Source organism: Ornithorhynchus anatinus, chromosome 10 (assembly GCF_004115215.2).
Source record: "Ornithorhynchus anatinus isolate Pmale09 chromosome 10, mOrnAna1.pri.v4, whole genome shotgun sequence".
Classification (NCBI taxonomy): domain Eukaryota; kingdom Metazoa; phylum Chordata; class Mammalia; order Monotremata; family Ornithorhynchidae; genus Ornithorhynchus; species Ornithorhynchus anatinus.
This window is the reverse complement of record NC_041737.1, coordinates 35,789,051-35,797,300: the sequence shown is the minus strand read 5'-3', so window position 1 is coordinate 35,797,300 and position 8,250 is coordinate 35,789,051.

Below are 8,250 nucleotides of genomic sequence, written 5' to 3'. Positions count from 1 at the left end.
GGCCCCGCCCCGCCGCCACCGCCCTCCCCGCCCTCCCCAGCTGGGCCCGGCCCCGCCCCCTGCTCTGCCGGAAGTGACGCAGGCGCGCGCGCCCCGCCAGCTGACGGTTGCGCGGCCCTGAGGCGCGGCACTCGCCCCCCCCCCCCCCCCCCGGACCCACCTTTCATTCATTCATTCATTCATTCATTCGTATTTATTGAGCGCTTACTCTGTGCAGAGCACTGTACTAAGCGCTTGGAATGGACACATCGGCAACGGATAGAGACAGTCCCTGCCCTTTGACGGGCTTACAGTCTAATTCGGGGAGACAGACAAGAACAATAGCAATAGAATCAAGGGGATGAACATCTCATTAACAAAATAAATAGGGTAATCAAAATATATACAAATGAGCAGATGACCACAGTGCTGAGGGGAGGGGAAGGGAGAGGGGGAGGAGCAGAGGGAAAGGGGGGATAAGAGGGTTTAGCTGCGGAGAGGTAAAGGGGGGTGGTAGAGGGAGAAGAGGAGCTCAGTCTGGGAAGGCCTCTTGGAGGAGGTGAGCTCTAAGTAGGGCTTTGAAGAGGGGAGGAGAATTAGTTGTGAGTCAGGTATGCAGCCATCTAACTTGAGAAAGACGGAGACTTTAATGCATCACGTTGCCTAAAGAGGCAGCTAATATACAAAGATACCAGAGATAAATGTCACTCCCCTTTATAAAAGGACCACCAACTGATGTTCATTTCGCCTTTAAGCATAAAAAGAGATTAGACCATTCTAGATCTGTTATTCTAAAGAGGGGAAGACCTGCAGAGTCTTTTTGGTCCAGAGTTCAAATGGTGGTCGAATTCTGTGTCCCTGATCAGCCGTCGGACTTCACATCCTTTCCTATTTATCTTCCTCAGGGGGAGACACACAGACAAGAACACTTGCCAAATGGCGGCGGGCGCCAGGTCCCTCAGGCCTCCTTTACCTCCGAACGTGTCTGAGTCCTACTGCCCCACTTATTAGCTACCGTAGCATTGCGCGCTCCGAGGGCGGAGGAGCGGGAATGTCCTGTCCCCCATCGGCGCTTACTACGTGCCATCACGTCCGGGCGCTTAGTATGGTGCTCTGCACACAGTAAGCACTCAGTACGTAGGATTGGAAGGAAGGAATGTCGATCCCGACTCCGTCTGGGCTCCGCAAAGGGCTGATCATGGAGAACGGAGGGTGGTAGGCCCGGGGAGCGGGGGTCCCGGGAGGCTTAGTGCTTCTCGAGGAAGCGGGGATGTAGGATGGGTTACGAGTGGCTGGGTGTAGGGCCATAGAAAGGGTAAGGGGGAGGGATTAAAAAAAAGTTCTAGGGAACAATAGTAATAAATAATTATGGTACATGTTAAGTGCTTACTACGCACCAAACACTCTCCTAAGCGCTGTGATAGACACACGGTTATCGCTTGGGCCCAGTTTCTGTCCCACATGGGGCTCACTCATTCAGTCTAGGTAGGTCGAAGGGGACAGCCTGGGTGGATTTTAAGATATAATAATAATATTGGTATTTGTTAAGCGCTTATTATGTGCAGAGCACTGTTCTAAGTGCTGGGGTAGATACAGGGTAATCAGGTTGTCCCTTGTGAAGCTCACAGTCTTGATCCCCATTTTCCAGATGAGATAACTGAGGCACAGAAAAGTGAAGTGACTTGCCCACGGTCACACAGCTGACAAGTGGCAGGGCAGGGATTCGAACTCGTGACCTCTGACTCCCAAGCCCGTGCTCTTTCCACTGAGCCATGCTGCTTCAGATGATATGCAAATATAACGTTACTTGATCTTTTTGGGTGACTTTTAAGGAAGAGATTTCAAGAACTACGGAATAACTGAGATTCTCTCCTGAATGTAAACTCTACTAGATCCTGTTGGTTTCTCACCAGTCTTGACTCCGTTTCACCCGATTTGCGTTGCCTGCTCAGACCTCAGCCCATCTAACCATATCAGTCCGCCCTGATTCCCAGTCCTTGCCAATGCTGGCCATACCCTTTCACCCTGGACTCTGGGCTCTACCTCACAAATCTGGTTTGCTGATGGGATTTCAAAATAGCCTTAGACAGGCATCTTTTCCCTCGGGGTCATGAGGAGCCTCAAGCTCGCTTTGCTGCCTGCCAGTAACTCTGTAAATTCAGAGTCACTCTTGGCCACCTAGTTGTAGGGCCTGTTGATAGTGTCCACAGGTTCAGATCTCCCTGGAAGACAGCATCTCGTAGAGACGTGCAGTGATCACATTGGGCAGGGAACAAGTTTGCCAACTCTACTGTTTTCTCTCCCGAGTTCTTGGCACACAGTAAGCACTCCATAAAAACAATGACTGATTGAACAGATAGGGCTACTTTGATCTGCAGTGCTTCTTACAATAGCTTTTAATCACTCTGAGTTTGATGATTGGGTGCCACTTCGAGATACATTGGTTTGGGCCTTAGGAAAATTTGGAACACAGTCTGATCAGCACTCGGGCCACCTATAAAAGGCTGTAATAAGTCTTGCCTATGTCTAAATTGTCCCCTTTTTGACAAGTATTTGATCCAAGGTGCTGTTTAGCACAGTCACTGAACAGGGGTTATCCAGTGCTAATCAGCTGTCAGTCCTGTGCTATCCAATGGTGTCTTTTTTTTAAGATTGAAAACTGGCAGAGGTATACCAAATTCCTGCTAGATGTTGTTTCACTGCTAAAGAAGTCATCTTTGAGGTGAAAGTGTAGTGAGCTTATAAGTCCCAAGGGCTAACTTTGCAGGAGCTCATTGCCATGCTTCCCCTAACCATGAGGGAGCCACTGTTTGACTCAATTAGCTCTAGAGCATATTTTGCAAAATCACAGGTCCAAACCAGAGGTAACTGTTATTGGGAAAGAGCTGGTTTCTCTGCCCATTGCACATAAGCCTTCCAATGGAGGCCACAGGAACTGGAATCTGGATTCTACGGCCTTCGAATACTCAATTTTTCCTACTCAGATGTTCAAAGGAACATCCACTTTATCAGAAAGCAAGCTCTCTGCTCCACGATCAACTAGTTTTGAACTTGCAGCCCTTTGTAACTGTTCATGCACAAGACACCTTTTGTCTCTGCTCCAAACACATAGGCCCAGAAGCACGAAACACTCACTGTACCTTCAGAGGACAAAATCCTTGTAGTAGGGGTGATATGTCTTGAGCATCTCAGCTCACCTCCCTCCATCTCCAACGACACAGTGCTCAAGTATGCCAACCCCAATACTCACTTCACCTTCGTAGGCTTATTAAAATCACATCTCCAAGAAGCCTTCCGTGATTAAGCCCTCTTTTCCTCAACTCCCCATCCCTTCTGCATCTCCTACGCACTCGGATCTGGCCTTTAACCACTTGGTAGTCACCCCATCCTCAGCCCCACAGCACTTAGGAACTTAACCATTGTTTATTTTTTTGAGTATAATGTCCTTCTCCCCTTCTAGACTGTAAACTCATTGTGAGCCGGAAACACACCTACCAACTCTTATTTTGTACTCTCCCAAGCGCTTAGTACAGTCCAAGGTAATCAAATATCACTGACTGATTGATCTGCTACTGAGTGCAACACGCTATCACTTGCTTAGCAAAGTACAGCTCGTGGTGACAGTGAGATTTCATGTCCATGCAACTGTTTGCTTCTATACTGGACACCTGAACTGGTTACAGAGCACCTTTGCTAGCCACATGTCCAAGTGGGGTGAGTTCCTTAAGAAGACTGCGCAGTCACCAAGGCCGTTGCCAAATTATTTTGCTCCCTCGTGATCCTCTGTGAGAGAGTTACAGGATTCCCATCTTTTAGGACTTTGAAGTTGAACAAGAGGAGGAGGAAGTCTCGATCGGCAGGAAATATACTAATTTGATTTCTGGTTAAACCCCTTTGGCCACTTGCCTGCTGTCTGACCTTGGATGAATCACAACTTCACTGTGCCTTCATTTCCTCATCCGCGAAATGGGGATTCAATACCTGTTCTCCCTTCTAGTCAGACTGTGAACTTCAGGCGGAACAGGGGTGGGGCCTGACCTGATTATCTTGTATCTACCCTAGGGTTTAATATAGTTGCTTGACACGAAACACTTACCAAATACCTCAACAATTATGATTACTATTATGATTGCTATTATTAGCGTTGGGCTGTAAGAGCAAGCCATTCACATTTTTCCTATGACGCATCTCCTCCTCTCTCTTGCCCATCCCCTACTCCCAAAGTGTCTTGTCTTCTGCTCTGCCCCAGCTCCAGTGAGAACCCCACAGGAAGCACCCCCGAGATCCTGGTGGAGTCTAGCCTGTCTTCCTGATTCTTTGGGAAACCCTGAAGCTTTCAGCAAGTCCCTGCACATCTGACAATCCTAAATCCAAGTGCAGCTGGGACCAGATTCCCACCTCTTGACCAGTTAATAACAATAATACTAATAATACTAGTGGCATTTGTTAAGTGCTTACCATGTGCAGCTGGGGTAGATATAGGATAATCAGATCAGATACAGTCCCTGTCCCATACGGGACTCACAGTCTAAGGGAAACAGAAAACAGGTATTGAACCCCCATTTTATACATGAGGAAACTGAGGCACAGAGAAGATGAGTGACTTTCCTAAGTCCACACAGCAGGTAAGTGGTGGAGCGGGATTAGAATTCAGGTCCTCTGACTCCCAGGCCCATATTCCTTTGCAGTTAATTCCACTGAACTTTCCCAAGAGGCAACAGAGTCTTGAAGTAAATAAAGAGCCTCCTCTTAGAGATTCCAGTCTGAATCATCATGTTATTTACTTAACACTTTCTATGTGTCACACACTGTGCTAAGTGCTGGATTTAATGTAAATTAAATGATCAAACAGTTCCTACACCACTTGGGATTCCCAATCTGTTGGGCAACAAGACAGACCAATAAAATGGAATGAATTACGGCCAAAAAATGACAAGTGTGACTAAACTGAAAAAATAATCTGAAGTAAAAATGGCAAAATGAGTAACAAAAACAGTACAGTACATGGAGAGAACAATCTTCGGTTGACACTCCCATCTCCCCAAACCTCCAACTCCAAACCAAATAGGCTCTGGTTAGGCTCAGGTTGTTGCTGTTGACTTCAACTGTCTGAGAAGCTTGTGAATTTAGTGATAATGACTTTCAGTGAGCACTTGGAAGGTGCACGGCTCTCTGAGTGCCGGGGAGACGGAGATTCTGGAACAGGTTTCCCTTACCTCCTCACGACTATTCTCTTTCCCCACCTCCCCACCCCTGACCCACCTAGGTGCGACATACAACTGCAGCAGAATTAAAGATGGAGAAGACAGACCCTCAAAACCCCTGGATGAACAGCTGGGCTTGGGGATGCTTATAAACCAAACCACTGTGACGGGCAGAGTTAGTGATTAGGGCTTGTTTGAAGCCATCCAGTGGCTTTATTACCCGAGTTAAACCTACCCCAGAGTGACCATCACAGACTAGGAAACCACTTCCCCAGAGGCCAGACTTAGGTCCGATGTGAGCCCAGATCCGGGGAGAAGGAATAAAATCAAGAAGACTGAAGGATCCTTGGTTTTCTAGCATTTTAGTGAGTCCCTTCAGCCCTTTGGGTTCTCCGGTGTGGTGAGGGGAATATTGAAGCAATTTTATTTTCAGATCACCAGTGGAGTGAGTTTTCTGCTGTTAGACTACAGATTACTGAAAAAGGCAGAAAGGGAGAAAAGCAGCAGTGATAAATCCCTTCTTGAGTCCTTCATGCCTTCACTGTGACTGAGCTCAAGTCTTGCTTGGGCTCCAGACCCTTGTCCTAGGTCCGGGTCAATATCTGGGGGGATAATAATAACTGCGGTATTTGTTAAGCGCTTACTATGTGCCAGGCACTGTCCTAAGCGCTGGGGGGGATTCAGCAAATCGGGTTGGACACAGTCCCTGTCCCACGTGGGGCTCACCATCTCAATCCCCATTTTACAGTCGAGGTAACTGAGGTACAGAGAAGTCAAGTGACTTGCCTAAGGTCACACAGCAGACAAGTGACAGAGCCGGGATAAGGACGCATGATCTTCTGACTTCCAGGCCCGGACTATTTGGGAGAGTAATTGGGGGATTTGTTAAGTGCTTACTATGTGCCAGGCACTGCTCTGAACACTGGGGTGGATATAAGCAAATTGGGTCGGGCGCAGTCCCTGTCCACGTAGGGCTCACGGTCTTAACCCCCATTTTACAGATGACGTAACTGAGGCACAGAGAAGTGAAGTGACTTGCTCAACATCACACAACAGAAGGAGTGGAGCCGGGACTAGAACCCAGCAGAGTTGGTAGACACGTTCCCAGCCCAAATCCAGCTTACATTCTAGAGGGGAGACAGACATTAATGTAAACAAATAATTTAAAATATACAATTTGTAGCTAGGTACATAAGTACTGTGGGGCTGAGGGTGGTGAGAATGCCAGAGAACCAGGTGCCACACATTCCTGCTTTCGAAGGACAACCACTTGGCACAAAAACATCCACCATGCCTGGCACTGGCCTCTCCTGGGCCCAGGCGGCCACCTAAGCAGGCCTGGGCCACAGTACCACGTCAGATCGGCCCCCTAAAATCCAACTCGGGCAGGATTGCGGGCTGAGATGACTAGCTATAAGGCGCTCAATAAATACGATTGAATAAACAGCCACGGAGCCGGAGAAGACGTCAGGGGCCCAAGGTGAATTACCAGCCTGGGGCAAAGAGGCCAGAGGGGTCTGAAACTTGCTAGATTCCCTAGTTCTGAGAAATTCCGTGTGTCTCCTTTGGACTAGCCCCAGCCTCTCACAGAGAACACCAAGATGGAAGGTGGGTCGAGCTTTGGCCTGGAAATTCATTCGTTCAATCGTATTTATTGAGCACATACTGTGTGCAAAGCACTGTACTAAGCACTTGGGAGAGTACAATATAAGAACAGACACATTCCTGCCCACAACGAGCTCACAGTCTAGAGAAGAGTTCAGTCTGACCATTTTGAATTCCTCGGCCATCTCCAAATTTCTTGCCCAAAAAGCCTGGTTTGTACATCCATATAAGAGCAGAATTGTAATAATAATGATGGTATTTGTTAAGCGCTTACTATGTGCCGTGCTCTGTGCCGTGCTCTGTGTCACGTGTCATGATACTATGTGTCATGCTTATCCCACCTCTGCCACTTGTCAGCTGTGTGACGGTGGGTAAGTCGCTTAATTTCTCTGTGCCTCAGTTACCTCATCTGTAAAATGGGGACTGACTGTGAGCATCACGTGGGACAACCTGATTATTCTGTATCAACCCCAGCGCTTAGAACAGTGCTCTGCACGTAGTAAGCGCTTAACAAATACCAACATTATGATGCTCTGTACTAAGCGCTGTGGTGGATCCAAGATAATAAGATGGAACTCAGTCCTCATCCCAAATAGTGTTCAGTCTAAGTAGAAGGGAAAATGGGATTAAATCCCCTTTCCACAGATAAGGAGCCTCAAGCACATAGAAGCAGTGTTGCTTAATGGAAAGAGCAAGGGCCAGGGAGTCAGAGGACTTGGGTTCTAATCCTGCTCTGCTGCTTTCTGAGTGACCTTGGTCAAATCGCTTAACCTCTATGCCTTAGTTTCCTCAATTGTAAAATGGGGATTAAATCCCTGTTTTCTATTTAGACTTTGATTCCCATGTGTGACAGGAACTGTATCCAACCTATTTAATTTGTACCTTCCCCAGTGCTTGGAACGGTGCTTGACACATAGTAAGCGTTTAACAAATACCATTACAAAAAAGTGACTTGCCCATGTTTACAGATCAGGCAAATGGAGGTGCTGGGATTAGTACCCAGGTCCCTTGACCCCAGGCATGTGCTCTTAGGCTACATGAATGGGAAGAGTTTCAGGAGTATGCACTCCTCAAGCTGGCTTTTTCAAAAATGGTATTTGTTAAGCCCTTACTACATGCCAGGCTTTGAACTAAATGCCGGGGTAGATACAAAATAATCATGGTGGACACAGTCCATGTCCCACATGGGCCTCACAGTCTTAATACCCCTTTTACAGAGGAATTAACTGAGGCACAGATAAGTGAAGTGACTTGCTCGAGGTCCCACAGCAGAGAAGTGGTGGAGCCAGAATTGGAACCCAAGTCCTTTTGACTTCCAAGCCAGTGCTCTATCCACTAGGCCACGCTGGTTCTCCACCCTTACTTGCCCCCACCACACGGATACTGACCTACGAGGCCAGGGGGGCTTGTCTGGCAGCTGAAAACCTATGTAAGCAAGTCAGCTTGACAAAATTCTGACTTG